The sequence below is a fragment of the Culex pipiens genome, chromosome 2 (assembly GCF_016801865.2).
Source record: "Culex pipiens pallens isolate TS chromosome 2, TS_CPP_V2, whole genome shotgun sequence".
Lineage (NCBI taxonomy): Eukaryota > Metazoa > Arthropoda > Insecta > Diptera > Culicidae > Culex > Culex pipiens.
Window position 1 is genome coordinate 79,995,264 of NC_068938.1, and position 12,916 is coordinate 80,008,179.

Here is a 12,916-nt window from a genome sequence, read left to right on the forward strand (position 1 = left end):
TGGTTTTCGGGCATAACTCAACCAATCAAGATGATTCTTCTTTCCAGTGATTTGTTAAGATGTCTAGATGATTCTAGAACTTTGCAGAACTTAATTTGATCAAATCTGTAATTTTTGCGATCTAAAACATCGTTCCAACTTTTTTTTTCGCGTGTAAAAAAAAATTCGCCAAAAATTCCGCGGAGGCAGTTGTTTTGAAAAAAGGTGGAACGATGTTTTCGGTCGTAGAAATTACAGATTTATTCAAATCAAGTTCTGCAAAATTTTAGGATCATCTAGACATTCTTACAAATCACTGGAAACAAGAATCGTCCCGATTGGTTGAGTTATGCCCGAGAACCAGCGAGTTGAACTTGCCGTTCCAACTTTTTTGGGAGGCTTGGGCGTCCGTGTAAGTTGGACATGCGTTGGGCGTTCCAGTGTTAAAGAATGTAAGAGGGGAAAGATTCACTTTACCTGTATTCGCCAGAAATGAAAATCTTATTAGAATCTTCAGGTTGTGCAATTATAAGTGGGAAAGGAATTTCAAACAAGATCAAGTCGCTAACTTTGAACATTTAGTATGTACTTTAAATCTATGGGCTTATTTGTGGTTAACTATTCTAAATACACAAAACATGAACCAAACCCAACAAACCAAATTTAACCCTTGTTGAAATCATTCAAACAAAAAAGTGCCTTTTTATTCAACAGATCTTTAAAAAATTAAAGATCTAAAAAAATACAATGACAGCAAATCTGCAAGAGAGATCGGGATGAACAGCTCTTTGTTTACATCCAAGTTTCTGTCCTTTCGATCCGCTGCCTTATATTTTTAAGAATGTAATCTGAAAGCTTCATAAGCCTTCTGTCTCACTTTCTATTGCTTGTATATTTTGTGCATCAAAATTATCAATTAAGAACGTTTTCAAATGAATTGTATATTTATCGAGAAATTTTATTCAATATGGAATAAAGGAGAATTTGCTCATAAACACAAAAAAACTAATATACCAACAAAACATCTTGCATCCTTCAATAGGTAGCTAATATTAGTTAACAATAAGACTTAAAGAGTCAAAAGTGATAACTAACAAGTTATCGTTCCCAATAAATCAACAAATAACAAAGTCTCTTGAAGTAATTCATTTTTAGAGACGCCTCAAATTTTTCCAAAAAATTTCAGCGTTTTTTTTTATTGTGAAAATTTTATGATAAAAGAAATATTTGACCATGAATTAACAAAAAATAGAGCACGAAATGTAAAAAATAACTGACACGTTTTGTTTGGATGACCATTCTCTGCATTGTCCCGAAGTTTGATTGAATTTGACTTGTACGTGTGTCAAACTCGTTCTGACCTGAAATCCCTTTGGCCAGTTGTCGCACTTACAGCAATTTGCAGGGTGTGTCAAGATAGCACGACAAGATTTCATATGAAAAGTGCACAACAAATGCACGGAGTTTTTTCGGTTTTAATCGAATATCTCAGGATTGAAATCGGATTTTGGGGATCTGTGAAGGTCAAAAGGTTCTTAACTCAATTTGGCCCAAAATGTACGTGCGATACCCTTTTCCCTTTCGTACATGTAGGACCTCCTACATTTGAAATCACTGAATAGCGAAAGCTACAATATTTCATGAATAAATGAAAGTGGCTAGTATTTAAAATTGAGGTGAAAAGTCATCGATTGTGATTGGACACTCAATAATATTTTAACTGAATGAATGTACATGAAAAAAAAATCTGAATAAATATAAATTTAAAAAAAAATTTACGTGCGGTAAGATGGCACCACAGCGACGATTTGAAAAGTTCACGTCGAAATGCCGTTTTATTCTTTGTCTCCCCTACATTAAAAAAGATCTTTTAAATAAAAAAGATAAATGAAAAAACTTGTACAAAGATGAACAAAATTATAATGTTTATTTTTACGTTTTAAATCAAATGGGCCACTTAAACCCTTATCAAACTTAGATTTTTGGGACCACAGATCTTAAAAAGTCGTGACATTTTAACATTTACAGCGCAACACGGTATGACGGAAGCAAAATATTAAAAATCAAGATAACCTATGGGAGATTTATACGTAGGAAATTGTGTTTCATTTATCTGATTAAGAATAAACCGATTCAAAATATTTTATCGGTTAAAATTGCTTTTTCAGAAAAAAAACGTTACTTAATCCACCTTAAGGTGGTTGGTGCCTTCCTCGCATTCATGTTGTATTTTAGGTTGTATTTACAAATTAATTTAAGAGTTTTTTTTAATTTTTTAATTTTTTTTTCATTTATTTTTTTATAATTATTGGTTTTACTTGAACAGCAATTTTCAATTCTTTTTTTTACCAACTCTCCAAAATAAAGGAGAAAAGTCTCATGAGTTATATATTTCAGTAAGAAGTTCGTGTAAATCTTTGTCGAGACAAAATGATGCAGCAACATAATTAATACAGAATTTTTCCAGAAGAGACGCAGACACTGCTTAAGCAATGTGGCAACCGGGCGATACGCATGCTGCGCGCATGGCTTTCTACCTAAGGTACTCTGAGTGTGTAGTAGTGCGGTTGTCAAAATCGCTATCTCTGACTCTCTCACTCCACTGACACTGACATTGTTTATGTTTTGGTTTTCCTGGCACGGTCCATTGTTCTTTTGTTATTGTTTTGGTTTTAGTGGCACGGAGTCATGCACTCACACTAATGCAAAGCAAGATGACGAGTACCTTTGATATACAGCCTTGTGCTGCGCGACTCTCGCGCGTAAGAAAAAAAAGACCCGGCCTTTGAGGTTATGCAAAAATCACCCTTTTTTGTAGCTACAAAAAAAAACTTTTTCTTGGCATAACTTTAAAAGTACTTCACTAAACAGAATAAAATTTAATAGGGTCTTAGGGGACCCCAAAACGAACAGAATAAGGCGGATCCAGCCAAAATCAGTTCTGAGATATTCGTGTGAAAAAAAAAATCATGTCTACACACATCCCCACAGACATTTGTTCAGAATTTGATTCTGAGTCGATAGGTATACGTGAAGGATAGGAGTCGTATTTAAGAAGTTATTTTTTCGAGTGATTTTATAGCCTTGCCTCAGTGAGGTTAGGAAGGCAAAAACCAATAATAAAAAAACCATCAGCCAGTTTTATTTTTCAAATTGGAATTGAAAAATGTTGTCCACTTTTCGCCAGCAGTTTTTTTTCTAATCGCGGTTTTCGCTTTTGTGCTCCAATGAAATGTTTGGCTCAAAATAAACTGGTGACTCATGTTTGGGAATTTAGGGCCAGCCATCCCAAAAAATCTGTTTTTTCTTTGATAAATTTACTCGAGATTTATTTTCATAGTTTTTACCGACCTCATTTAATCATTTTGGCTATTCTAGAGTTTTTATGGTTCCCAATTATTTCAAATTCCTGGAATAGCAAATCAAAATGATAAAATGATAATAGGGATCCAATTTAATTTTAACCGAATTTTTCCACCGACTGATTTTGACAGAAATGTCACATTCATTTTGCACAGGACGCAACTCAATTTGGAAACCCCTCACAAAATCAACCCTAAGGATGATGAGAGCCAAGAGTATATCTGTACTAAAATTAAGTGGTAGAATAAACCCTCTCACGAATGAACCACCACGAAATTGTATTCATCCGTTCATTGAAACAGCGTATCGCATTGAGTGGCTCATATCGGCAAATGATCATTTCATATTCATCGAACCTTGGTGGCCGAAACGGCAAGGGCGCGGATTCATTATGTCAAATGTCTTTGGTTCGATGCTCCATCCTTTCCTTTTCCCAAGTCCTTTTTGCATCGGTATTCGACCTACTTACGAAAAACCAATATGAAAAATGCTCGAGAATTTAAATAACAAGCCATAGTTTCAATATTTCCATGGATTAATAGTAGTTTTTTAGCAAAAAAAAAACTTTTTGCGATAATAAACATCGAAAATTTTCAAAAATTCCAAACATTTTTAAATCAACCCAAACATGCTTAAAATGATTCTAAACCTGGGGAATTATTTATATTGATATCAGCTGATTGCATTAAATTTACATTCAAATTGTGAAGTTTTTTGAAAAAAAAAAATTTTTTTTTGCCCCCTGATTTTTCGGGCCAACTTTGAACGAGGGGGGGGGGAGACAAAAACTTTAAATAAAATTTGTACCAGCCTCATTGGACCTATAAAAAAACACTCTAGAAATGAGAATAACGCTCTTGGCAATCTCGGTATTTATCCTTTGCGTTCGTTCACTGCTACACACTAAGAATTTTATACCGTACTCAGTAATTTTTTTTACCGAAATCTCAAATGCCGAACACATGAATAAATACGATTATAAAATACTCTCAAAGTGACATGTTTTTCTAAATGACAATTTCAATTGTACAATTTCACAATTAAAAATTGATAAATTGTAAAAAAAATTGCATTTTTTGTAGAACAAGTTTCTTAGTCAATTTTGCAGGCCAAGGATTGATACCTAAGAGCATGCAATGGCACTGACCTTGTTGCGTGCTCTTCGGTTGACGTCCACGTAAGGAACATCCTGGAAGGAGCGTAACTAACTACATCCGTAGTTCTGTTAGATCATCCGAATTATCTTGATCAGAACAGTATAGCTCTGGTTCCTTGCGAGTGTCCTATTTTCTTACCTCCACGTTGGCTTGGTTTTCATGATGACCTAGCTGGTGGCCTGTGGAAACGGATCGTAAACCTTTGACCACCGCGGGTCAGAGTCGAGACGGCTAAAAGAAAGGGGCGCGACAATGTGGGAAAGGGAAGTAATTTGTGATTGTAGACCAGACCCGTAGCCAGGGGGGGGGGCTTCCGGGCTGCAGCCCCCCCCGAAATTTTTTCCAATTTTTTTTTAAATTGAACTACCTTAAAAAATCTCAAATCAATGATTGTGTGTTCCAGGGATGCCAGATGAAATTTTGAGTTATCTGCAAAATTTTTTTCAAATATCTGCAAAAATCTGCAAACTCAAATACACGAAAAACTAGGTTTATGGATTCCTATCCTACAATTCTGTTTAACAAAATTATGGTGTTTAACTCAAACAACGTGCACATGTCTTTTTTATGTACTTAAATCTGTGTGAAAACAAACTATTTAGCTAAAATTATTTACAATATTTTCAAATAATTTGAAAAAGTCTTCATAAAATATACTATAGCTTCAATTAAATCTTATTTACCTGCATTCCTTTTCGATAAACGGCAGGATACCCTTAGTATAACTTTAAAATTATACAAACAGTATTCTAAAAATTAACAATTAACATTTTTGTCAAGATACCTTTTGTATGTTTTATTCCTCAAATTTGTGTTTTCCTATTTCCAGATTAGGCTAATATAAATACACTTTTTAAGGTTTTTTTTCAATGTTTTCGAAGACAAAAAAAATTAACTGTCTTCTAAAATAATTTTAATTCAATAATTTCGGCATAGTTTTCGCGACGGTTTTAGTTTTGCCTATTTTGTGATACTTTTGAATAACTTAACAAAAAGTTAAATAAAAATATGCGATAGTATTATTTCGTGCAGTATTGTATCTAAATTATTGTTTCAACGGCTATCAACGGTTTAAGCTGATTTCACGTAATTATATTTTTAAATCTTTAAAGTCCATGTAGCATATTTTCAGATAAGTCTAATTTTTTGATAACCATTTCAATGGCTTATTTTTCTTGCACCACTTTACTTGAATTGTTTACTATTTGTATGGTCATGTCAGTTATTTTCATAAACTAAAAATTTATCATAATTCTTATAAGTGGAAAGGAGTTATTGTTGCATCTCGCTGTAAAAATACATATGCGACAATTTTCTAAATTGATACGAAAGTTTTTATTTATTTCAAATGTAGGTCTCTGAATTCTTAATTCATTCATATGAAAATTCATTGTTCGCTTCGCTTCGCTTCGCTTTTTTACTTGTAATTAAAGGATGACTTACTCAACAAATAAAAAGTAATAATAAAACAGTTAACAATAGATGGTAAAATATTTCAATAATTCATCGCTAACAACATTTTTGGATGTTTTTGTGATCAGAAAAATAACCAGGCTAGCGTAGTTCAAGTCTGGCCCTGGAGAATCCGGAATATCTCCGGCCAGGAACCCGGAATCTAGGTTTTTTCGATGCATCGTGTTCGGTGTTAAATTACTGATCGAACGAACCCAGAAGAACTAAAATTGGTTTAGTTTGAGCCAAGATAGTGGAAATATTCAATATTAAAAAACCAAGTGATAATTAAATGGCTAACAAATCTGTAATTTAAACTTTAAAAATTGTAAAATACCGTCCACACCTAAATCTCCTAAGACTTCGCTAAAAATTTACTATGGAAAATCAAATCACATTAAAAATAACTTAGTCTTTGTCTTATTGTGGGTCGTTGAACTCTAATATGCCCCCTTAAACATCCGAAGTGATCTGGAAAAATGTACAGTTTTTGAAAATTTTATACATATGTACCCTTTAGGCATTTCACACCTTATGTTCTGAAACATTAAAAAAAACTTGAAACCTAGCTCTACATTTTGTAAAGTAACTCATGCTGAAAATTGTGGAACAATAAGTAAGTAAAAAGACGAATTTTTAAAAAACTTCCAGAGCAACAGCTTAAGAGAATGTTCGATAGAATGTTTTTTTTAATATTGTGTTTGTTTGTTTATCACAAGTAAATCTGTAGAAATTCATAAATGTAAAACTTTGATCAGTCGAGTCTGGGTTGTATGAAGAGCGTTCAATTTTCCGGGGTTACAAAATTCCAGGGAAACGGGAATTTAGAAATTTATCAAAAATTGATCTGATCCTGGTTTGGATTATTATTTTGCAACAAAATTGTAGAGAATAGCAATAGCAATGGTAAAAATAAGTGTGAGAATCAATTAATGCCTTGACTGCCTGTAAAAAAACTTACGACTTCAAGAAAATATGTATTTTTCAATTTATAAGCATACAAAATAAAAAAAAATAATTATAAGTATTTTTTTTTCTAGGGTTTTTTCTCAAAATTAATTTTCCCTAAAAGAGCTAGCTAGCAAAATCTTTACTTAGAACTATGTACCCTCCCTGTAAAGGCTTATGAATTGATCTCAGTTGAAAGGTTCTCCAAATCACTGAATTGCAAATGTAACATCCTGGAGTAGAACTGTTGAATTTTAATAAACAATGAATGAAAATTTATTTTTTTTTAAAGTAGGTATTATTTTTTTAATCACGGTGTTTGGGCAGTGAGTAAAATTAATTCATGCTCAAAAACCATAAAATGCTTTTAAATTTATCTCTGTGACCAGCTCGAGAGAATATACTGAAGCATAATATTGATAATTAAGTTGCAATGAAAAATATATAATGCAGAAAATATGTTTTTCATGGCAAATATTTTTTCCACAAAAAAATTTACTGGTTTGAGCTCAGCAATAAATAAATAAGCATTAAATTTGCCTTAAAAATAATCCTTTTCACTTAAAATACAATTTTTATGCAATCACACCTCAAAGTTTTCAAATATTTGGAGCGAGCTTTTTGAAAAAAGGTTTGCATGTTTTGGGCACTTTTGTGTAATACGAAAAGTTTTTCAATGATTTTTTAATTATGCAACCTTCGGTTAAAATCATTTTCATAGCAAAAAAGTAGTTCAGTAGTTTCATATTTAAACTTCTTACGCCCTTGGTAGCTCTAGTGCCATATACATTTTCAACTTTAAACTGAAATTTCTCGAACAAATTCTCAAATTATCCTAATTCTCCTAGCACAGCCCTCTTTGAGACATTTAATGTTATCAATTCAATTTTCATCTAATTTGGTCATGGTAAACAAAAACGTAGAGGAAACTTACAGTATGTAAAAAAAGTATTTACACCCCTTGGGCACTATGCACATTTTGTGATGAAACATGTAAAAAAATTAAAGTTTGACAGGAACCTAGTACTACGTTTTGTTCAAAAACTCATGCCAAACATTTTGCTACAAAAATCTCATGAAAAGATGATTTCTATAAAAAGTTATATAACAAATACTATTACGAAAATAAAAAAGGTGCAAAAAAAGTATGTACACCTTTCGAAAAATTAACATAAATAATGTTATTTGTTGACAAATCACCATAAATCCAGTCTCCCAACTCCAAATAGGCATCCTTGACTGATTAAAAAAAGAATTTGGATGGAATATAAAGTTTACTAACTACTTAGTATAAAAGTTTATATAACTCTGGAAATTCTATATAAAACTTATCTAAACTTAATTTTGCAAACTTTTAATTCAACTAAATGTCAATATATTACCATATAATTGCTAAATAAACATTTTGGAGTGGGTATAACACCGTTTTGGGGGTATTTGTATCGGTAGAATAGATTTTTTGTTGGAATTTCGTACCAACCCGGAATTACGTCGTAGGAAAATCCGCCGGCATCCGAACCGGTCCACGATTCACAAGTCAACCTATGTGGAATCGGAAAGGGCATAAAATTTCCGATCTTTTGATACCCAAACATCTAGGTTTTCTTTAAAACCTACGTTTTTAAATACCTGGGCAAAAAGTAAGTTTGATCCACAAGAACAAAAATTACGAAATTCCATACATTTTTGGCAGGTTGCTCAAACGAAACCATAACAACGTTTTTGCTTAGGTATTTAAAAACGTAGGTTTTAAAGAAAACCTAGATGTTTGGGTATCAAAAGATCGGAAATTTTATGCCCTTTCCTATTCCACATAGGTTGACTTGTGAATCGTGGACCGGTTTGGATGCCGGCGGATTTTCCTACGACGTAATTCCGGGTTGGTACGAAATTCCAACGAAAAATCTATTCTATCGATACAAATACCCCCAAAACGGTGTTATACCCACTCCAAAATGTTTATTTAGCAATTATATGGTAATATGGAGCCTAACATTTCAAAAGGGCACAAAACTTTTGTAAACAATAATGTATCCCTTTCACTCAAATGACAGTTTGCATTAGGTGTGAGAGGGATACACTCTTGTTTACAAAAGTTTTGTGCCCTAATGAAATGGAAAGCACGATATATTGACATTCAGTTGAATTAAAAGTTTGCAAAATGAAGTTTAGATAAGTTTTATATAGAATTTCCAGAGTTATATAAACTTTTATACTAACTAGTTAGTAAACTTTATATTCAATCCAAATTCTTTTTTTAATCAGTCAAGGATGCCTATTTGGAGTTGGGAGACTGGATTTATGGTGATTTGTCAACAAATAACATTATTTATGTTAATTTTTCGAAAGGTGTACAAACTTTTTTTGCACCTTTTTTATTTTCGTAATAGTATTTGTTATATAACTTTTTATAGAAATCATCTTTTCATGAGCTTTTTTTAGCAAAATGTTTGGTATGAGTTTCTGAACAAAACGTAGTACTAGGTTCCTGTCAAACTTTAAATTTTTTACATGTTTCATCACAAAATGTGCATAGTGCCCAAGGGGTGTAAATACTTTTTTTACATACTGTAATTTTGATCTTGGTGGGAAGGGGTACTTTATTTTCAAATGGTATATGGTATTTAACTATTTTTTTATTTAAAAAAATGTTCCAAAAGGATAAGAAAATGTATACTTTTGATTGAATTTCGGGAAATCCCGGGAAATCAACAATTTTCGGGATTATTTTTTTCGGGAAATCTCGATAATTCCTGGGACGGGAAATTGGACGCTCTAGTTGTATGTGTTCTCTTAAAAAAATGTTTTTTTTTGTTAACATGTAAAAGTCAACACTTTATTGGCGATATTCCTCCTCAATAAGCTTGACTCTTGAACAAAACAAAAATTGAAAAATACATAAATATATAACTGTCGTTTTGATCTGTTTTTGCTTTTGGTCCGAAAACATAATTAACAATTTCGTAAAAAAATTAAATATATCAAAAATAAAAAAACTCGGATTATTGTTCAGAATGGCTCTAATATTTTATTTTTTTATATGTGTTTATTTAAAACATAAATTTTAAATTGAAATTTCTATTTTGAGGAATATTTTGAAAAAGTTTTAAAAAGCCAATATTTAAAAAAAATTGTTCAAAAATGTGTCAAGAAATTACCTTAAAATATATTGAGTAAATAAAATTCAATTGTTTGAAGAAATTCGAAGAATAGTTTTTTTTTAAATGGTGTTTAAATTATTAACTGCAATTAAATTATTTTTAAACATTTTATAAAATATTTGATTAAAAATGCACAATAACGCAAAAAGTGCATTTCGATTTTTTCATAAATATTGTTGTGCTGAGTAAATTAAACTTTATAAACTTGCTACGACCATTTGTATTCAAATGCAATCGACCAAACAATTGCAATAATATTCTAAACAAAATAAAAATAAATCAAATAAACACATTGTAAGATATCTTTGTTTTTCTTTCTTATAATCCAAATAAATTGATCTTATTTGCAACACTATTTAGTTTATTTGTGGGTAATTCTCCGCCAACTCACACAGCAGTTGCCCCGACCCCTCTTCGATTTGCGTGAAACTTTGTCCTAAGGGGTAACTTTTGTCCCTGATCACGAATCCGAGGTCCGTTTTTTGATATCTCGTGACGGTGGGGCGGTACGACCCCTTCCATTTTTGAACATGCGAAAAAAGAGGTGTTTTTCAATAATTTGCAGCCTGAAACGGTGATAAGATAGAAATTTGGTGTCAAAGGGACTTTTATGTAAAATTAGACGCCCGATTTGAAGGCGTACTCAGAATTCCGGAAAAAGGTATTTTTCATCGAAAAAAACACTAAAAAAGTTTTAAAAACTCTCCCATTTTTCGTTACTCGACTGTAAAAAATTTTGGAACATGTCATTTTATGGGAAATTTAATGTACTTTTCGAATCTACATTGACCCAGAAGGGTCATTTTTTCATTTAGAACAAAATTTTTCATTTTAGAATTTCGTGTTTTTTCTAACTTTGCAGGGTTATTTTTTAGAGTGTAACAATGTTCTACAAAGTTGTAGAGCAGACAATTACAAAAATTTTGATATATAGACATAAGGGGTTTGCTTATAAACATCACGAGTTATCGCGATTTTACGAAAAAAAAGTTTTGAAAAAGTTGGTCGTCATCGATCATGGCCGTTCATGGTCACCCGCGACAGACACGGACGACGAAACAAAGAGAAACGCAAAAAGTAACTTTTTCAAAACTTTTTTTCGTAAAATCGCGATAACTCGTGATGTTTATAAACAAACCCCTTATGTCTATATATCAAAATTTTTGTAATTGTCTGCTCTACAACTTTGTAGAACATTGTTACACTCTAAAAAATAACCCTGCAAAGTTAGAAAAAATACAAAATTTTAAAATGAAAAATTTTGTTCTAAATGAAAAAAATGACCCTTCTGGGTAAATGTAGATTTGAAAAGTACATTAAATTTCCCATAAAATGACATGTTCCAAAAATTTGTACAGTCGAGTAACGGAAAATGGGAGAATTTTTAAAACTTTTTTAGTGTTTTTTTCGATGAAAAATACGTTTTTTCGGAATTCTGAGTACGCCACCAAATCGGGCGTCTAATTTTACATAAAAGTCCCTTTGACACCAAATTTCTATCTCATCACCGTTTCAGGCTGCAAATTATTGAAAAACACCTCTTTTTTCGCATGTTCAAAAATGGAAGGGGTCGAAAAATCAGACCTGCAAAATCGTGCATTTCGTGTTAAATATTAGAAAAAAAAATCAAAACTAAAGCCTTGTGCCCTATCAGAAAACTAGAAACGCTTTGATTTATTTTATTTTTATAAATTTTTAAGTTTATCTCCATTGAATCCTTATGTGAGCCAAAATTTCTTTTTAAATATCAATTGCATTAGTTTTTAAAATTCTATTTATTTAAAAATTTCTTTTGTGTGCACTGCTGCTGAATTTTCAATGGGAAAACAATTAAAACTAAAATAAAAGTCTTTCAGAAATTTCGAATCATAATTATTTAAATCAATCCAATTAAATAAAAAAAATAATAGGCATAGATAAATAAGTATGCAACTAACGTTTTTGTGCAATTTAAGAAATATTGTGAAATGATTCGAAACACAAACCCAAAATTAAAAACAAGGCAAACAATATATGTTGAAATGTTTTTAGAATGTTTGAACATTTGACTTGAAAATACTAAACTACCGTCATCAGGAGTGACATTGGGTCTGGGGGATGAGATTGGGTCATACAAATTTCAGCAATGTCACCCCTGATAACGGTTATCATTCTTTATATGTGAACGCCTTAGGTTTTTTATACATCAGACAAAATCATACAAGATTTTTTTCTTTTATATCTAGAGTTTTTTCCTATTAGCTATTGTCTTTCATATGTTTATAGGACCTATTCGAAAAAAAATCTGCAGATATTTATTGTGATACAAACAGTAATGCAGAAAGTGCTACAAAATTCATTAGAAAAAGTGACCAGCTTTCTTTGGAATCATATTCATATATGATTCGTTGGTAATTTGTCGTCTCCTTATTCAACTTTATAAGTTATGAAAAAAAGAGGGGACAAAAACAAAAGAAAATATTTGCAACATCATTGTTGATTGAATTGGGATAATATTTTTTATAACTTGTTAGTTTATGTTTTTTGGAAAATTGAAATTTGCTGTTTGTCATACGTTTTATAAGCTTACAAAACTGAATAAGTTATCAAAACCAAAACTCACTGTGAAACAAATCATCGACAAATTTGACTGTACCGGCTCAATAAAAAAAGAACCCCGGAATATTTTCTTACACATAAATGTCATGTAGATTGAACAATATTGTACCTGTGCTTCCCGCAAAAAGAAAACTGGACTTTTAAAAATAATGTATACATAATCGCTACAGTTTAGCCTGTTTGACTTTTTCGCAATTTTCGGTCGAAAATTGAGTTTTTGCGTGATTTAAGGAAAAGCTCGTTAAGTTTTTTGGTCAA

The 12,916-nt window shown here is 31.6% G+C and overlaps 1 protein-coding gene across 2 annotated transcripts in view; it reads left to right on the forward strand.

Annotated features, from left to right (window-relative positions):
* LOC120418320 (protein bicaudal D) overlaps positions 1-12,916 on the forward strand; it is a 63,536-nt gene that overhangs the window by 1,096 nt on the left and 49,524 nt on the right. The gene's annotated exons all lie outside the window — the stretch shown is intronic.